Source organism: Arachis stenosperma, chromosome 7 (genome assembly GCF_014773155.1).
Source record: "Arachis stenosperma cultivar V10309 chromosome 7, arast.V10309.gnm1.PFL2, whole genome shotgun sequence".
Lineage (NCBI taxonomy): Eukaryota > Viridiplantae > Streptophyta > Magnoliopsida > Fabales > Fabaceae > Arachis > Arachis stenosperma.
The window spans coordinates 86,398,083-86,417,936 of NC_080383.1; the positions used below are offsets into that span (position 1 = coordinate 86,398,083).

At 36.2% G+C, this 19,854-nt stretch overlaps 1 long non-coding RNA gene across 1 annotated transcript; it reads left to right on the forward strand.

Annotated features, from left to right (window-relative positions):
• The first annotated feature begins 16,882 nt into the window (after nucleotides 1-16,882).
• LOC130942246 (uncharacterized) lies at nucleotides 16,883-19,567 on the forward strand. The gene is made up of 3 exons (XR_009070842.1): nucleotides 16,883-17,159; nucleotides 18,400-18,490; nucleotides 19,124-19,567. It is a non-coding gene; the product is annotated as an uncharacterized LOC130942246 (long non-coding RNA).
• The last annotated feature ends 287 nt before the right edge of the window (nucleotides 19,568-19,854 follow it).

Genomic DNA, 19,854 nt, shown 5'->3' on the forward strand with positions numbered 1-19,854 from the left:
TTTCATGAGCTATCTTCTTCTTGCAAGTTATGTGTACTTCATTTGTATGATTTGAATTAGTGGAATCAAATTCATTTTTGTTCTTGAAGATTTATTTACTTTTAACCAAGTAGGTAAAAGCATTTTGCATTTAGCTGCATTCATATAAATAGGTGTATTTCATATATTCTACCATTCCTCTTCACTCTTATAATTTCTCTTGAGCTTAGCATGAGGACATGCTAATGTTTAAGTGTGGGAAGATTTGATGCACCACTATTTCGTGGTACATCTTGTGCTCAATTGAGTGGATTTTATCCACTAATCTCACACTTATTCATAGAAATTGCATGTTTTACATTTTCCTTCCTGATTTTGTGTTATGATTGAAAACATGTTTCTTTGGTCTTAATTTAGCTAATTTTAATCCTCTCTTATTACCATTCGATGCCTTGATATGTGTGTTAAGTATTTTCAGAGATTACAGGACAGGAATGGCTTAGAGGATGGAAAGGAAGCATGCAGAAGTGGAAGGAATACAAGAAATTGAAGGAATTGCTAAAGATGTCAGCCTGACCTCTTCTCACTCAAATGGTCATAACTTGAGCTACAGAGGTCCAAATGAGGCGTTCCAGTTGCGATGGAAAGCTAACGTTCGAGGCTTTGAAATGATATATAGTTTGCCATAGTGGCTGTACAGCTAGACGATGCGCAAGCGTGCTTCACGCACACGCGTCGCATTGATGAAAATCAACGTGTTGGAATTCGCATCCAGCGATTTCTGGGCTATTTCCGGCCCAATTTCAAGCCCAGAAAACATAGATTAGAGGCTGCAGAGTGGAGGAATCAGGGGAATCACTTCTTATTATTCACTTTTCATAATTTAGATGTAGTTTTTAGAGAGAGGCTCTCTCCTCTCTCTAGAATTTAGGATTCCTAGTTTTATGCTTTTGGATTAGATATTTACAAAGTCACTACTTCCATTGAAGACTTCACCATTCTAGTTTGTTTCCTTACTTGTTACTTATTCTTCCATATCCTTAATCCTTGTTCAGAGTTACAATTGGATTGCTTTTATGAATTTAATTTTATTATTTATTTAATTGCTTCCAATTTTATTCCAATTATCTTGTCTTCTTTCTACTCCCTTTTCATGAATGCAGAATTGGCATCTGGCAGTGGTAGAAATTGGCAGATTAAGAATTATTAAGAAAAATAGCATTGCAGTACAGCTCTAAACCAGCAAAAATCCACTTGTCAATTTAGAAAAGGGTTGTCACAAATTTTAGAAATAAAATACTGGGAGTATGAGTCCCAGGTTGTCTCCCAACGAGTTGCAGACAGATGTGCTATTTTATTAATCAGAGGTTTTCTAAAATGTTTTTGAGTTTTATAAACAAGAAATTAAATTAGAGAATTTATGTAATTCAAATAAAAACCTTGACCGGGAGAAGATCAATCGGAAGTTCTATCCTTGTTGGATTTTTCTCAAGGTCAATTGGTAATTGGTAGTTATTTCCTCTTAGTTATCCTTTACTGAATAAAGAAAAGTCAAGTAAGTTGGAAGTTAACTTCTATTCACAAGTCTTAATCCTCTCCCTCGGGAAGGATTATCGTTAGTGACTAGAGATTCAACCAGTAATAAACCCAATTACAATTCGACTCTTGAGTATTCCAACTCAAGGTTCTCCTTTTAATCAACTCCCAATCAAGTTGGAAAACTACTCCATTATCATAAATGTAGACTTCACAAAGTTAAAAGAGAAAATAAAAAGAGACATGATAAATAATAATCAAAGAGATCAATTAAAAATAAAAATAGTCTTCGTATTAATAAATTCTAAAAGTGATTCAATTGTAACTTTGGACAAATTAAGGATATGAAAGAGTAAGTGAAAAGTAAGTAAACAAACTAGAATGACCAGTTTCGGAGGTAGACTCTTCTCAATAACCAAAGCAAAATCTTCAAATCCTAAACTATGAATGTAAAGAAAAACCTAGAGGAAGAGGTGAAATTCTCTCTCTAGATCCAAAAACTAAAAACTAAAAATTATATGGAATGAGAATTGTCTTCAGTCTCTGCATGTTCTCTGACTCTAATATGCGTTTCTGGGCCGAAAATTGGGTTAAAACGTGGCCCAGAATCTACGCCAGCGATTTCTGTAAATTCTGCAGATCGCGCATGTCACGCGACCGTGTCGTCCACGCATTCGCGTCATCCAGCGTTTTTCCATGCCACGTGTGCACGTCGTCCACGCATTCGCATCACTCGAGCATATTCCAATCCACGAGCTCGCATCAGGCATGCGTTCGCGTCCCTGTGATTTTCTCCATTTCGTGCAGACGAGTGAGTCATGCACCCGCGTCACTTCTTGCTGGTCATCTCCTTAATTTCTTGTGTTCCTTCTATTTTTGCAAGCTTCCTCTCCATTCTCTAAGCCATTCATGCCCTATGAAGCCTGAAACACTTAACACACAGATCACGGCATTGAATGGTATAAAGGAGAATAAAAATATACAATTAAAAGATCTTTAGGGAGCAAGTTTTCAATCATAGAACAATTTTGGGAAGGACTTGTAATATCATGCTAATCATATGAATAAGTGGGTGAAAGACTTGATAAAACCACTCAATTAAACACAATATAAATCATAAAATAATGGTTTATCAGCATCCATGTCAGTGGAGTAGGCTTTTAACTTGACTTTGGAGTTGACTAATATTTGAGACCCTTGAGTTGGAATATTCAAGAGTTAATTGGTAATTGGAAGTTGTTGGCCAGCTTTCTAGTTATTAACACTAACCCTTCCCAAGGGAAATGATTATTTTCTTGTGAATAGAAGTTGGCTCTCAACTTGACTTTCCTTTATTCAATGAAGGATAACCAAGTATAACAACAACCTATTACTAATTAATCTTGGGAAATCCAACAAGGATAGAACTTCAGATTAATCTTCTCTGGGTCAAGGCTTTCTATTTTAATTACATAAAACCTCTTGTTAAGTTTCATCGCTTTAATTTATAATTAATTATTTTATTATTCCTCACTCTAAAAAATTCTTGGAAAAACCCATAACCAATAGTAACACACTTCCCTGCAATTCCTTGAGAGACGACCCGAGGTTTAAATACTCGGTTATCAATTTTATTGGATTTGCTTTAGTGACAACCAAAACTTTTGTACGAAAGAATTCTCTGTTGGTTTAGAAACTATACTTTCAACGAGGTTTTATTTGTGAATTTCTTTACCGGCAGAAATCCGTTCGTCAGTGCACTCACCCCAAGGCACGTGGAAAGCATGCGTCTCCAGACACCAACGACCCATGAATTTAGAAATCGTAGTGTTATCAAACACAAAGTCCCTGAGTTGTACCATATCACCAAAATTAGCTTTTCTCAAATAAGGGATAATGACGTCCAGTGGTGCAAGAGTGTGGCTAACTCGCCTAGGAAATAGAAGGCAAAGTCTTTGTTAAAATAAAAAAATTAATCAATGAAATTTATACTACCAAGATTACACTATTTTAATTTTTTTACACAAACTCTTTTCTACATATTTTGTTAAAAAGAAATAATTCAGATGTTTTAAATATTGTTAGGAATTTTTTTTAAATATACCATTGACATTATTTCTTTAAAAAAATCCAAATATTCATCAATAATAAAAGACTTTCTTAAAAGTAGGTACCAACAAATACAAAAACTAAATTAAGGCCTAAGATAAATTATGTTCAATCACCATAGCCAATCTGGCTATACATATTAAAAACAAACCAATCAAACATACTTAATAATAATGCACTTCTTTATTAAAAAAAGTAAAGAAAAAGAACAAACAGGCCCTTCACCTTTTGCCTTGCGGATATTTTTGTCCCTGACTTTTTGAAAATACTTTTAAGTCCCTAACCTCTTTAAAAGTTGGGAATATGAATTCCTCCATTCATATGGACTTGTCAGACCTAACAAAAAAATTTGACGTGACTTCTGTTGTGTTGACCTGGCCATTACAGATGCACATGTGGAGGGAGCCTTTTCAAAATGGGATAAATAACTCCCCCTACTTCAAAATGACGTCAGTTGATAGGCAGCCCTTTACACACACTCTCATCCCCTTGGATTATACGTAATACATATAACGCCCATACCACACTTACAAAATTACATAAAACCCTAAGAATACCAATGATCAAATAAACAACACTCTATTTCTCCCTCAAAAAACTCTACTACATAGGTTGAGGAAGTTGTGGTGTGCACTCACTGTTGGAGAGGGTGAAGAAGATTCCGTTGTTGTCCTAGTTATTCTCTTCGTCACCGAAGGTAAGATTGCCTTGCTTAGTGACTTGATTTTCAGATTAAATGGTTATACAAATATGAACTGTTTAATGAAAGGATTGTTTATGGATGTTGAAAGTGTTGTAAAAAAAAGGTGTAATATTGTGAGGCAATTGGATTAAAATCTTGTTTTCAGGATTTTTGCTTTGAAATTTATTCCCTATTAGGACAAAGGTTCTTGCTTGACTTCTTTTTCTATTTTTTGAAAGACATTCCTTTTTTAATGTAAAAAATTACTTCTTGTGTGTAGAATTAGTTGAATTGAGATGAAGTTGCTCATTGATTTTTTTTATTTTTTTTCTTCAGATAGTTGATGTGTGTTGTGGTGCCGATTTTTCACGATGTAGATAATTTTGTGAGAATAAGTAATGATTTTCTTGTTTATCGAAATGGAAAGGTAGAAAAATTTTCCAAGATGGACCTGAACTTTGTGAATTTCGGAGACTTGATCACATTGTTTAAGGGCTTGGGGTACCAATCATACAAGGTAGTTTATTGGTATGATCTAAGAAGTGCTAATGTTGAGTCGGGACTGCACATTTTGACAAGGGATGCAAGTATTAATGCCATGGGAGGGAACAAAATGAAGAATGCAAAGACATATGAGTTTTATATATACTTCAAACGCCCCGTTAATGAGCCTGAGATCGTGGAAAATATTAGAAACCAGATTCAGAATCTTGAACTATAAGAGATTTTAGTGGAGTTTTAGACCTCGTCCTCCGATGATGGGTACGAGAGTATGGAGGATGAGCCGACAGTGAGAAGGATGATAGCAGTGAAGATGACAATGGTAACGAAAGGAAGAGAGTACTTAAGGGAAAGAGAAAAGTAGTGTCTCCAAAGAGGCCAGCTGCACAAAGGGAAGCTACAAAAAGAAATAGGAATAATAGGGTGAAGAAGGGATAGAGTGTTGAAATAAATGGGTGCATCTAATGTTACCAACAGGCAGCAAGCTAGACCCATGCTTAATGAGCAGCATATTGGATCTGGCCCTAATGTGCAATCCAACAGAGACCCAAATGCTAGGTTCTTTGTGAGTGAAGTCTGAGAAGATGATGATGACCCCATATATGATTACCAATTTGAAGATTTGCATACTCTTGGTGCACGAAATTTAACTCCGCACAACTGAACCGGCAAGTGCACCGGATCGTCCAAGTAATACCTCAGGTGAGTGAGGGTCGAATCCCATGGAGATTGTCGGATTGAGCAAGCAATGGCTATCTTGTAAATCTTAGTTAGGCGATTAGAAAAGATAGTTATTGTTTGAAAGCATAAACGAAAAGTAAAGGAAACGAAATACGAGAGTAGTGTAAAAGCAATGATAGATATTCAGTTAAGGCTTTGGAGATGCGCATTCCTTCTGGATTAACTTTTCTTACTGTCTACTTCAATAACGAATGATTCATTCAATGGCAGCCGAAGTTGACTAACTCATGTAGCATCCTCATCAAGTTAGTCTCTTCTAAACCATAGCAGTCCACCATATCCGAGCAACTCATGTAGCATCCTCATCAAGTTAACTCATGGCTTCCCACTATAGCTGAAGGTGAAAACCTAAGCATCCACTCCCCTTCGCGATCCTACTCAAAATGCCACAGACAAGGTTGGATCTTCCGGAACAGGGAACACTACTTCTGAGACTCTAGCCTTAACGCCATAGAGACCTCAGTAACCTACGATCAACAGGATTTTATGTCACATATCCAAAGTCGCCCAGGAATGCTCTTGGAATCCGCAGTGTATTCTCTAGCTAATGTTCAATGCTATCCGGGTTAGGACTCACACGGAACCCATGTAGAACAAGGGTGATTGTCACAGTTCACCCCTAATTCATGAGATGAAGAACGAAAATACACAAGAGAATGGAATCAAACATGTATTGAAATAGAAGCAGTAATATTATTAATCCATGAGAGTCAGCAGAGCTCCTAACCCTAACTTAGGAGGTTTAGTAGCTCATAGCTTACAGAAACTGATGTCAAAAGTATGAATGGGCAAAGATCCCTAATAGTGGTAATTTTTGTTCTATATATATGGTGCACGAAATTGTGATCACATTTTTCACAACTTCGCACAACTAACCAGCAAGTGCACTGAGTCGTCCAAGTAATACCTTACGTGAGTAAGGGTCGATCCCACAGACATTGACGGCTTGAAGCAAGCTATGGTCATCTTGTATATCTCAGTCAGGCAGATTCAAATGGTTATGAGGTTTTGATAATTAAAAGATAAATAAAACGGAAAATAACATAGAGATACTTATGTAATTCATTGGTGGGAATTTCAGATAAGCGTTTGGTGATGCTTTGTTGCTTCTGAACCTCTGCTTTCCTATTGTCTTCATCCAATCATGCGTCCTCCCTTCCATGGCAAGCTGTATGATCCTCTCAGTGAAAATGGTCCGGCTACGGTTTCTATACGGCTAATCAACTGTCGGATTTCTCGTCTCGGATGAAAAATACCAGGCACAGCTACCGCATGGCTAATCATCTGTCGGTTCTCACTTGTGTCGGAATAGGATCCCTAGATCCTTTTACACACTGTCACTGCGCCCAACAGTCACGAGTTTGAAGCTTGTCACAGTCATCCCTTCCTAGACCCTACTCGGAATACCACAGACAAGGCTTAGACTTTCCAGATCTCAAGAATGCTGCCAATTGTTTCTACTCTATACCACAAAGGTTCTAATCTCAGATTTGGATGCTCTGTTGTCAGGAGAGACGATGCGAATAGTGGATCAGAGACCCAAGAGAATATACTTCGTCTGTCGTCCAATGACTACGTTGAATATCATGTAGACCGCTTGTGGTTGTCAGGCACGCGGATCTTGGCTAAGCGAGTAATGAAGATAGTGGGTGATTGTCACGAGTCACCCCCTTAATTCTGACTTAACTAAATTAAGTACGAGAGTATATCTTGGAGAAGAAGTAGGCGTGAATTGAAAGAAAAACCATAATACTTGCATTAATTCATGAGGAACAGCAGAGTTCCTCACCTTAATCTATGAGGTGTAGAAACTCCACCGTAGAAAATACATAAGAGAAGAAGGTCTAGGCATGGCCGACTGGCCAGCCTCCCCAAAAGTGATCAAAAGATCAAAAGATGATCCAAAGATGAAATACAATAGTCAAAAGTGCTATTTATACTAAACTAGTAACCTAGGTTTACAGAAAATGAGTAGATAGTGCAAAAATCCACTTCTGGGGCCCACTTGGTGTGTGTTTGGGCTGAGCTTTGAGGCTTTCACATGTATAGGCCATCCTTGGAGTTAAACGCTAGCTTGGGTGCCAGTTTGGGCATTTAACTCTAGCTTTGGTGCCAGTTCCGGCGTTTTACGCCAGAAAAGGGTCTCTGGTTGGTGTTTGGATGCCAGTTTGGGCCATCAAATCTCGAGCAAAGTATGGACTATTACACATTGCTGGAAAGCCCAAGATGTCTACTTTCCAACGCGATTGAGAGCGCATCAATTGGGCTTCTGTAGCTCCAAAAGATCCACTTCGAGTGCAGGAGGGTCAGAATCCAACAACATCTACGGTCCTTTCTCAGCCTCTGAATCAGATTTTTGCTCAGGTCTCTCAATTTCAGCCAGAAAATATTTGAAATCACAGAAAAACACATAAACTCATAGTAAAGTCCAGAAATGTGATTTTTGCATAAAAACTAATAAAAATATACTAAAAAGTAACTAAAACATACTAAAAACTACCTAAAAACAATGCCAAAAAGCATATAAATTATCCGCTCATCAATATACTAACCTAAGAACTAAGAAGTATAAAAAGTATGATAGACTAGACTAGTGGTTCGAACATCCATCCTTGGGCCCACTTTGGTTGAGTACTTGGGCTGAGCTTGGCGTCCAACTTGAGGAATGGGCGTTGGACGCCCATCAGGGAGTTGATCCATGCTGCCTTGCTTCTTGGTGGGCATTGAACGCCCCAAGAGGGTTGGTTCTTGGGTGTTCAATGCTGGCTTGTCTCCTTGGGGGCGTTGAACGCCAACAAAGGGGTAGCTCCTTGGCGTTCAATGCCCAATATGGGCAAGCTCCTTCGAGGAAAAGTATAGATGATTATATATTGCTGGAAAGCTCTAGAAGTTAGCTTTCTAACTCCATTGAGAATGCATCATTTGGACCTTTGTAGCTCCACAAATGCTTGTTTGAATGCATGGAGGTCAGAATCTGATAACATCTGCTACGCTTTCGTTGCCTCTGAATCAGACTTTGCCAAAGCTCCTCAATTTTAGCCAGAAATTACATGAAATCGTCAAAAAATAGCAACTCAAAGTAGAATCTAAATATGTGAATTTAGCACTAAAACCTATGACAATATAATAAAACTTAAACAAAACATAACTAAAACAATATAAAAATGATGCCAAAAAGCGTATAAAATATCCGCTCATCAGAACACCAAACTTAAACTATTGCTTGTCCCCAAGCAACCAAAAACTAGTAGGATCAGAAAGAAGAGAAGGGTACAATAAATCTTAGAGTTTTTAATGAAGCGGGACTAGTAACCATTTACTTCTGAACAGTTTTGGCATCTCGCTATCCTTTGAAGCTCAGAAGTGTTGGTGTCTTTAGGAATTCAGAATCCGGATGATATTATTAACTCTCTTAGTTTAGTTCTTTTTTTATTCTTGAACATAGCTTCATTTTTAGCCTTTCTGTGACCCTAAGCGCTTTGTTTTCCCATATTATCACCGGATACATTCCTGTGACCCTAAGCTTTAAAATGGTTTAAGTTTTGTGGAAATCCGATTTTGGTAGAGGAGGATATGATTGTGGGAAGTTTGGTGTCAAAATCTAAAATTCTGCAAAGTTGCAGAATTTTGTGATTTCTGGTATGTGCGCACACACAGCCTTGTGTGCACGCACACCCCTGTGAAATTTTAAACCTGTGCGCACAGCCTTGTGCGTACGCACACACAGGGGAAATCTTTCTATTTAGAGCGCTAGCACAACTTGTGCGCGCACACATCCAATAGAATTTTACAATATGTGTGCACGCACAGCCATGTGCGCACACACACGTTGGAAGGTGCACTCTGTTGAATGCGTTTGCACGTCTAGTGCGAATGAATAGAGTTGAGAATTTTACTACCTATGCATCCGCACACCTCTATGGGTACACACACATTTGAAAACTTTCCTAGGCGTGCACACGCACACCCCTATGCGTACGCACATACCCTGTTTTACAACTCAAACTTTATTTTTAAACTATTTCACCTTTTCAACAAGCTTGTACACTTCTGAGACACCATTTTAAGACCCTTTGGCTTATTTTTGGGTATCAAAATATGGGAAAAGTCCTAGGAGATTTAATTTGGGTTTTACTTTGAAAAGTTAGCAAACGAATGTTTAGATTTATGGTGTATTGAGGATGAGTTTGGTTGAGAGAGAAGGAAGAATAGTGAGCTTGGTGATTACTGACAACGAATTGAGAAATTGATGAACCAATGAGTTCGGAATGGAATTAAGAACTGATGATGGTTATTATGAGCTTGATGGATATTGAAGGAAAGTGTGTCAGGCACTATATCCTTGGAATGTTGAGAATTGATAATTAAAAGTGAATTGAGATGAGAAACAGTGATGATTGATGATGATTTGAGGTCGATGGACAGTGGTTGAGATAAGTTGAGGACTCAGAGTTATAATGATGAAATTATTGGATTATATGAGAGTGTGCAGGGCCTATATCCCTTGCATAGCAGATTCCTCTGCTGTATGAGTATATGTTGTTGAGAGTGTGAAGGGCCTATATCCCTGGCATAGCAGATTTCTCTTCTGCATGAGTGTATGTTGTTGAGAGTGTGCAGGGCCTATATCCCTGGTGTGGCAGATTTCTCTGCTGCATGAAGTGTGCGAGGCCTTTAACCCTGGCGTAGTAGACTCCCTACTACATGAGTGTGCAGGGCACTATATCTCTGGTGTAGCAGATTTGCTGCTGCATGAGTGTACAGGGCACTATATCCCTGGCGTGGCAGAAAAGGCTACGTCCGGGAGGATGTGTCGGGTTGGCATTTACGGACCGACAAGTGATATCACGAGTCCATAGGATAGGCATTCATTATATGCATCTTCTATATGCTTGTTTGCTTTGATTACTTGAGTTTTCCTAATTGTATAATATGCCTATCTGCTTCTTGAATTCATTGTGATATATGATTATTATCTGTGTATTACTTGTTTGCATTAATTGTGATTGTCTGGTGCTGAGGAGGTTAGGTAGGTGGTGGTGATGGGATCGCACAGAGGTTTGGTTGGCAAAGGCTGTGGGATACAGCGGTGTGATTAATATTAGTTAGAATTCCCCTAAGATTAGATAACCCTGTTTATGGTTTAAGTTCTTTATTTATTTATTTTATTTCGTTAAGCTTGAATACCTGTATTCGATGTGAAGTTCTAGGATTGCCTTTGGCATCTCGGAGCCTTACATCTTATATATTGGGTACTAGTACCATACTGAGAACCTCCGCTTCTCATACCATATATTTTTGTTGTTTTTCAGACACATGTTACAAATCCACTTCAATGAGATTGTAGATGTGGTGACAGAGCGGAGTATGGTTCCTCCTTGGTTTATTTCTATTTTACTTTGTTATAGTTACTCTCACATCTCTTTGTATATTTATCTTTATGGCCTTAAAGGCTTACTTGAGGGGTAAGTTGTATAAACTGTTTTAACTCCAAAGCTCTGTATTTTTGGTTTGTAACTAGTCGGCTTAAACTCCACAAGCTGCGGCTAGTTCCCTATGATTACTATACTCCTATATTTATATATGTCTTATTCTCTTGTATCTATATCTTATGTCTTGTGCGTTAGCTTCGTGTGGACGTTCACGCTTTTGTAATTCTGTTTTTGAGCATAATCCTTCATCGGGCTTCTAAAATATATTACTCCCTTATATATAAATATGTATAAACCCTAGAATTGTCGTAACCTTTGATTAACCTTTGCTTTATGGCTAGAGGTAAGTCTTAGGGTAATTAGGGTGTTACAAATTGTCCTTCATGGATGCTTACTCGGGATATAACCAAATTCCCATATACAACCAGACCAAGAAAAGATCTCGTTCATAACCCCTAAGGCTAACTATTATTACGTAGTAATGCCTTTTGGGTTAAAAAATGTTTGGGCCACATACTAGTGACTGATGAACAAGGTATTTTCTTCCCACTTAGGGAAATTTATGGAGGTATATGTGGACGACATGCTTGTTAAAACCAAGGTTGACTCAACACTCTTATCCAACCTCTCTGAAGTGTTTTCTACAATAAAAAAGCATGAGATGAGATTAAACCCCTTCAAATGAACCTTTGCAGTAGAGGTGGGAAAATTCTTAGGCTTTACACTAACTCAAAGAGGTATATATGCAAACCCGGACAAGTATAAAGCTATACTAGACATGAAGAGCCCGACATGTCTTAAAAAAGTTCCACAATTGAATGGAAGGTTGGCAGCTCTATCCAGATTCCTATCAGGGTCAGCATTGAAATCACTATCCCTATACTCAATTCTTAGAAAGGGGAAGCAATTTAAGTGGACTCCAAAATGCGAGCAAGCCTTTCAAGACTTCAAAGCCTTACAAGGGGCAAATCGAGCTATAGCTTCAGCCTTGATTAGAGAAGTTGAGAACGGACAGTAACTCGTCTACTTTGTTAGCAAAGCCTTACAAGGAGCAAAATTAAACTATCAAAAGATAGAAAATTTCGTGTATGCTCTTATCCTCACCTTTCAAAGGCTCCGACCTTATTTTCAAGCTCATACTATAAAGGTCCGTATTAACCAACCAATGAAGCATATTCTACAAAAGACGGATTTGGCAAGACGGATGCTACAATGGGTTGTGGAACTGTCTGAGTTTGACTTGAGATATGAATCCCGAACAACAATCAAATCTCAATACCTCACCGACTTCGTAGCTGGATACACGGAAAGTCAGAAAAGCCCAACAACATGGAGCCTATACATAGATGAGTCATCTAATAAAACCGGCAGTGGAGTAGGCGTGATCCTGGAAAGTGAGAAAGGAACTCGGATAGAATTCTTGCTATGGTTCAAGTTTCATGTTTCTAATAACTAAGTAGAGTATGAAGCCTTGCTTGCTGGCTTGAAGCTGGCTAAAGAAGTTAGGATAGAAAGGCTGATGGTGTTCAGTAACTCCCAAGTAATAACTTCATAAACTAATGGTACTTAACAAGCCAAGGACCCCAACATGAAGAAATACTTAGAGGAAGCATGAAAACAGCTAGCATAATTCTCATAAGGAGAGGTCCGACATATAACTTGGGAATCAAACACCCAAGCAGATGCCCTCTCCAAACTAGCCAGTACCAAGGCAAGGGAAACAATAGAAGTCTCATCCAGGAGACTCTCCAGGCACCATCGATATCAAAGAAAGATGACAACTTTGATGTGATGGGTATATCTAATCAAAATTTAGGATGGATGATTCCTATAGTCAACTCTCTTAAATTTGATATCCTCTCGGAGAATGAAAAAGAGGCTCGAAGGTTGATAAGGGAAGCACAAAATTATACATTAGTCCATAATATCCTGTATAAAAGGGGCATGTCAACACCTTTCTTGAAGTGTGTCCCGACCTCTAACACAAAGAAGGTCCTAGAGGAAGTACACAATGACATGTATGGGAACCACCTAGGTGCTCAATCACTAGCAATATCGGAGTTTAGAAGTCAGGCGAAGGGAAGCTAGCGGCAAACTGGAAAGGACCTTACAAGGATGTAGAGGTCTTAGGAAAAGGTTACTATAAAGTGTCCGACCTCCAAGGAAGGGAGCTCCCGAGGTCATGGCACGCATATAACCTAAAGAAGTACTACAGTTAGGTAGCGTACCTTACTCTCTGATGTACTCTTTTTCCCAACCTTAAGATTTTTTCCGACCTAAAATGGGTGGCAAGATGAAGCGGCGAGGTACAAATTAATGTAAGAAGTTATATAAACAACTCGTAAAAACTGACCTCAATTATAAGGCAGAACAAAAATGAAGTGTAGAAGTAACTTAACAAAGTCTAACTACACGAAGTCGGAACTTAAAAGGAAATCCATATAAACAAACTTCTTGCCTAAATTCAGCAAAGAAACAGTGCTGAAAAAGTTGCTAAAAGTATAATCGTAAAGCTAAATCTAAAGTGCCTAGTCACATTACTTAAGGTGCGGAAAAGCTCTTCAAATTTTAAAGATTGTTTTGAATAAAAAATTTGTTTAAAGTACATCTATCAATTGTCCGAAGAGCTACCAACTAATACAAACAAAAATTGTTCATCAAAAGGACCCACACATACAGGCCATTCAACACATTCACATTAAACTATGAAGAAGGACCCAATAAAGGGTTAAGGTTTTCTCCAGTCATGACATCCTTTAGAAACCGGCACGGCCGAGATGGCACCAAGTAACGAAGGAGGGAGTTCGATGTTGACGACCTTGGGTGGGACCTCGAGAGTCTGAGAAGCCTGACCAAGTTGTGCACCCGAAGACTTCAGGTCGGGCAAAGGCTCCTCCTCCTTGTCTTTAGGGACGAGTATGATCTTCCCATCTTCCATGCTGTTATCCTAGCTAAAATAGAAAAAACCTTCCTACCTTGAACGATTGGATGGAAAGCCAAGCTAACTTTTTTGCACCAAAAGGTCTGGTCAAAATAAAGAGATGAAAAAAAACCTTTAGAGAAGGTTAGACGTCAAGTCCCCGACATAGAAGTTGGTACATTTTGAGGAAAGCCCAAGAATTCGGGTGAAGTTGGGACGGAGCAACATTACAGGTCCAAAGAACATTACTCTCAAAATTAGAAAAAGGAAGCTTAACATCTAGCTTTGAGAAAAAAACAATCATACACATAGAAAAAGGGCATTCCGAGTTGTCTAAAGCAGAGAAACACACCCTCTCCTCAGGATCGAATACCATTATCTCGTAATTCATCTAATCCTCCCGGTTCTCACATATCCTATGGTGTATACGGAATACCTCGACGTACTCTTTATCAACTATGAAAATAGGAGTAAGAACAGTAGTATCTACCCAAGATAATAAAGAAGGCAGGACTTTTTGATGAAATGTTGATAATTACAGACTGAGATATAAAGCTGCACCTACAAATGCAAAATAAAGAAATGTCACTAAAGAGCTCGGCCACCAGTAAAAGAAGTCGGGCAAAAGCAACAAAACATAAAACACGATTTTAAAAGATCTTTTCAAAATAGAAAGCATAAAAATGGCGTCCCTCCTACACTACCAGCAGCAACACCATTAGGGGGGCAATACAATTAGGTTCTACAGTAATAAAATAACAAGTTTTTCCAAATTCCAGAAACACAATCAAACATTAACATATCAGACGACAAAATAGTTTCAAAAAAGGGTTTTTTTAGTAGATAAAGTTGCAGCAATCAAAGGAGCTTTAAGATACAACAAAATCATCAATGTAAGAATCTCCTCCATTACTCTAAATGTTGCCCAAACACAAGAAACAGATTCAAAAAGCCCAAGAACAGTCACGAATGAAGTCAAGAGTCAAGAGTACTAACCTTGATGAAGATACGAAAAAAAGAAGGGGCATGCCAAATAGCAGTAAACACGAACGTTCCCCTCCGTACAGCAAGATAAGATCTTTAAAGGAATCAAGATAGAGAAAATCTTGAAACTGAAAGGCAGTTGTGAAGTAAGAAGCGAAGGAAGAAAAGAGTTCTTGAAGACAATGAAGGCAAATAGAACATTTTTCAGAAATAAAAAAAGGAAAAATAAGGAAGCAACGAAGCCTTTTATAAAGAGAGAAGAGGCAAAAGGGATATTTCTCGCCCCTCTCAAAGCCACACACAAATTCCAAGGAAATTGACGTGCAATGTTTGCCCCAGATTTAAAGTAGTAACATTCAAAAACTTAAAACATATCGAGTACCCGACCTCTTGAAGGCAGTGTACCAGACGACGAATACTGAAGCAACAAAATGCTTGAATCCGACCTCCAAAAAGCTCAGACTCAAGCAGGGGCATTGTTCATGCATTGGCCCAAATTATATATAAAGCTAGACCCAATAAAGACGAAAGGCCCACCTCAAAGGATGGCCTCTACTGAATACCCGACCTCTTTAAGAGGTCGGACGCAACGAAAAGGATCGGCTTGTACTTATCTGAATAAGTAACTGTCTCCCCCAATTTCTCCCAATATCTCTATCTTCCTAAAAGATAGATCCTAACGAACTCCCCAAAGATAAAGGGAACGGTTATCCATCAATAAAGGTGGAACTACTCCAGCAAAAGTGGTTATCAACTCTATTATAAATACACTAACACTTCTCAGGTATATACTAACCTGCCTAAAGCTCTTGCTAACTTAAGTATCGAGGTCTCTATAGATACTACCCCCACTTCTTTAAGAGAAATTCGGACGATGGCATATCGACATCAAACAAGTCAGATACTGCTTCAAAAGAACTCTGGATTTTACGTCCAGATCCAAATCAATGTTTTAGGTAAGCGTCGAAACAGTTACCAAAACTTTCCTGTTTGCATTTGTATTTCTAATGTAAAAACGAATTAGATTTTACTAACTTTTCAAGGTGAGAGTTAAAGTTACGAATGTTTGGTAATTCATCAAAATTTATTAGACTATTTTGTACTCCAAGTCTTATTGTACTATAGATGAATATTCTCCTTGCTTTGGAAATTCATTATTTAACTGTAAAAGAAATTGATAAATTTTTTTTAGTTGTTTATGAATGATTCTCTTTTCTAATTAAAAAAATGCTTTATATGTATATTTATAGCTGCTTTTCAGTTTTGTTTCAACCCATCAAATAACTGGCACAATTTTGTCTTAGTGCTATATCTGTTTTCAGCCATTCATACAAGGATAACATATTAAAATGGATCTACCGTACATGGAAATAACAATTAACAAGTTACTATATAACAATTATTACATACAGAGAGTACCGGGACCATTAAAATGTTGAAAGTTCAGTGTCAGGACACGGAGCAGGTTTTGAAGAAATAGCATGCCCCCCTCCTCTTCTCCTATCTCTCTTATCATATCATAGACCTATTTTGGGTCCATTATATGCATGTGCAATGTGATTTCATCAAGTTACATGCCTTGCACGCGCAACGTGAAAAACAAACAATATGTTAGTAAATATAAAAAAAAGAAAAATATTTTTAAATATTATTTTATTTTAAATTTTTTTATTTATATTAAATATATTTTTAATCGCTAAATTTAAAAGAAAATAAAACAAATCTAACAATAATGCATGTCAATTATATTTGTTTTATTTATATTAAAAGTTATTTTTATGTAATTATTATTGAATCGTTTCTAATTTTTTTAAAAAATTAATTATCAGAAATATATTTGATGTAAATTGAAAAAGTTTTAGATAAAATTAAAATAAAATAAAATTTATAAATATTTTTAAATTTTTATCAAATTTTTTAGGTAAAAAATATATTTTATTCTATAAAAATAATTATATATATAATATGTATACAAAACACACAAAGAGTGTTATATTTAAAATATGTTCGAGAAGCAAATTAAGAAAAGTTCTGTATTTCTTAGACATATAGTATTTTTATATAACAAATAATTCATTAATCCCGCATCTTTTCAGTTTTCTGCGGAGTTGTGCCTCATTGTTTAAAAAATCCCACAAATTTATTTTTTGGCCCCCAGCCGTAGTATCTTCAAAATACTGCCTTCCTCTATCTTCTTCTTTTCGTGTTCTCTTCGCATCTTCTCTCTTTGGTGATTGTTCATCTTCCTCATCTGCTGCTTGTGCATTGTCTACCGTTTGCAAACTCACCTATCCAAGTTAGTGCCTTCCCTTGCGTTTTAGCTTCACTGTTTTTTCTTGTGTGTTTTTTAACTTTGTAGGTTGCTTGGGCCATTTAGGAAATGCAATCATTGTGTTTGCAGTTAGTGGAAGAAGTAAGAAGTGCTAGGCAAATGATAGGTATTAGGTGGTGCCTTTCTAGTAGACAGTGGTGGGATGAGAAATTTTATAAGAGAAGGATCAAACTAAATATAAAATAAAATAAATTAAAATATAATATAATAAAAAATTAACAAAATATAATTTATGGTATATATATTAAATTAATAATTATATTATATAAAAATTAATATTTAATAATATATTTTAAGATTTTAGTATTGTTAGATTTATTTAGACAATGCTTTATGAAATTAAAATAATCAAATATAAAAAATTTGAAACAATATCTTTTTAATATATACAATTATATAATATACTAAAAATGTCTTTTATTTTGCTTCAAAATATTATTTAAATAATCTTCATATAGTGAAAAAAGATCATTTAATAATTATTGTTATTATAAAAATTAAAGAGTTTAAAAAAAATTATCATTTTATTTTGTTTGAGCCGTCTTAATCTTTAAATAGATTAACTTATTATTTTTATTTTAGTCTATATCTATTATAAATTTATTAAATATTCATACATAATAAATTTATGGGTTTTGCTAGGTAGACAATGACTTTTGTAAACTATGTGAACAATGTGTTCTAGAATTGACCCAATAAAGTAAAAAAATTCCAACCTCAAATTACTTCCTAAATCTTAACATTAGGATAACCATCTGCACACTTAGTGAATTGAATATCCAACCATTATTTTGTGCATGAGTAAATCGAATCAAAAGAAATAACTATCTAATTAAAAATAATAAATATAATCATCTGCATACCTATTAAATTGAACATCTGACATATCTATTATTCACATTGTTTAATATTTTCATTATCTACGTATACTTTTCCTAAATTTATACTCTTATTTTAAACAGTACTTACTATGTTATAATACACATTATACATATTAAATTATTTACATATGTTTTTTTTATGTCTAATGGTTTTGCCCTTGTTCCTTGTGTGAAATCACTGCCCCCTCCCGGGCGACGGGGAGGTGGTTTCACCATTTTGAGTGGTAGCTTTGGCTTCGGCCCCTGGTCTTCAAGTTCGCCTATTGATATCTTAGTAGTTTTACTCCAATCATTTTCTTAGTAGTTCGATTTCCATTTTGTAGGTCTGTTGAGATTCATGGCGAGGCAAGGAGCTTTCGAACTTCCATCCGAGTTCCCATATACCTTGATTGGGTTGATTCCCAACTTTTACGGGTGATACTACAATAAAAATTATTTTAATAGCAAATATTTAATAAAAATAACATAATGATCATTATATGTATTATTTAACTTAGCTTTTTGCAGTAATTATATATGTGTTATTATTACTGTATGTTATAACGATAAGTATATACTTTTTGTAGTTATTAAAAAGATTTTTACTGATAATTATATAATTGTGTTAAACTTTTTCAACGATAAAATATAAGACGGTTAATGTCTAATAATTACTAGTAAATATATTAGTAGTTATTTTATCGCTAGAAATAAAGTATATAACCGTTAAAAGTGATTTTTTTTTAATAATACAAAGATATTAGTTGATAGAAAATTTGTTAGCACATTTTATGCAAGTCGTTTAATTTTCACCAAACTAGAAGATGAAGGTAAGTATAAGGTCGTTCATCCGACTTCGGAGGCCAGGGTGTGTTACTGTAACTCGAAGTTCTCTCGTCCTCCCCATTATTTTGTTCATGTATGAGTGTGTTTTGAGTATGATAAGTTTAAAGTTTTATAACCCTTTTTAACATCAAATTTTGATAAATTGTAGTATGCCACCTTTTTAATTGCATCTAAATTGTAGTATGCCACCTTTACTAATGTGAGTTTTGTTTTTCTTATTAGCTTAAGGATTCTGGTCCTAATGGTAATGGCAGGTATTCAGATCACATGTTACTTCAAGTCGAGATAAAGAACTATAGAAAGTGTGCACACTGCACAGGTATAGCTTGCTAAGATTATGATGGTGTTTGGGTGCGAAATTTAAAGTTTACAAACTAATCGGCAACTGCACCGGATTGTACCAAGTAATACTTCAAGTGAATAAGAGTTGATCCCACAAGGATTGATGGACCAAGCAACAATAGGTAAATGATTCACTTAGTCGGACAAACAAAAAATGATGTTTTGAGAATTTAGTTGCATTAAACAGTAAATTCAGACAATTAGAAGGCAAACGGTAAACTTGGTGTGAAAACTATGAGAGAGAACAGTTAAGGTTTTAGAGTTGTTTATCTTCCGGATCTCTATTTCTTACCAACTATTTTAATTATGCAAGATTCAATTCATGACAAACTGTATTTGACTAAACCCTAATTTCTTAGTAATTTAGTCTCCTCTAACCTTGTAACACCCTACCATACAGAGTCTTATGCTTAAGTCATAATTCAGAGATGGCAAGGTATTACGACCTCTAAAATAAAAATTTAGTACGTATAGTAGTATGAATGATTGATTATAACTAGGAGCCTTTGTAGAAAAAAGGGGTAAACAAAAAAAACCGCAACTCAAAAGCGCAACACTCCGATCGATAACGTAACAAACAAGGATAAACCAACGCGAGATTATATATAAAC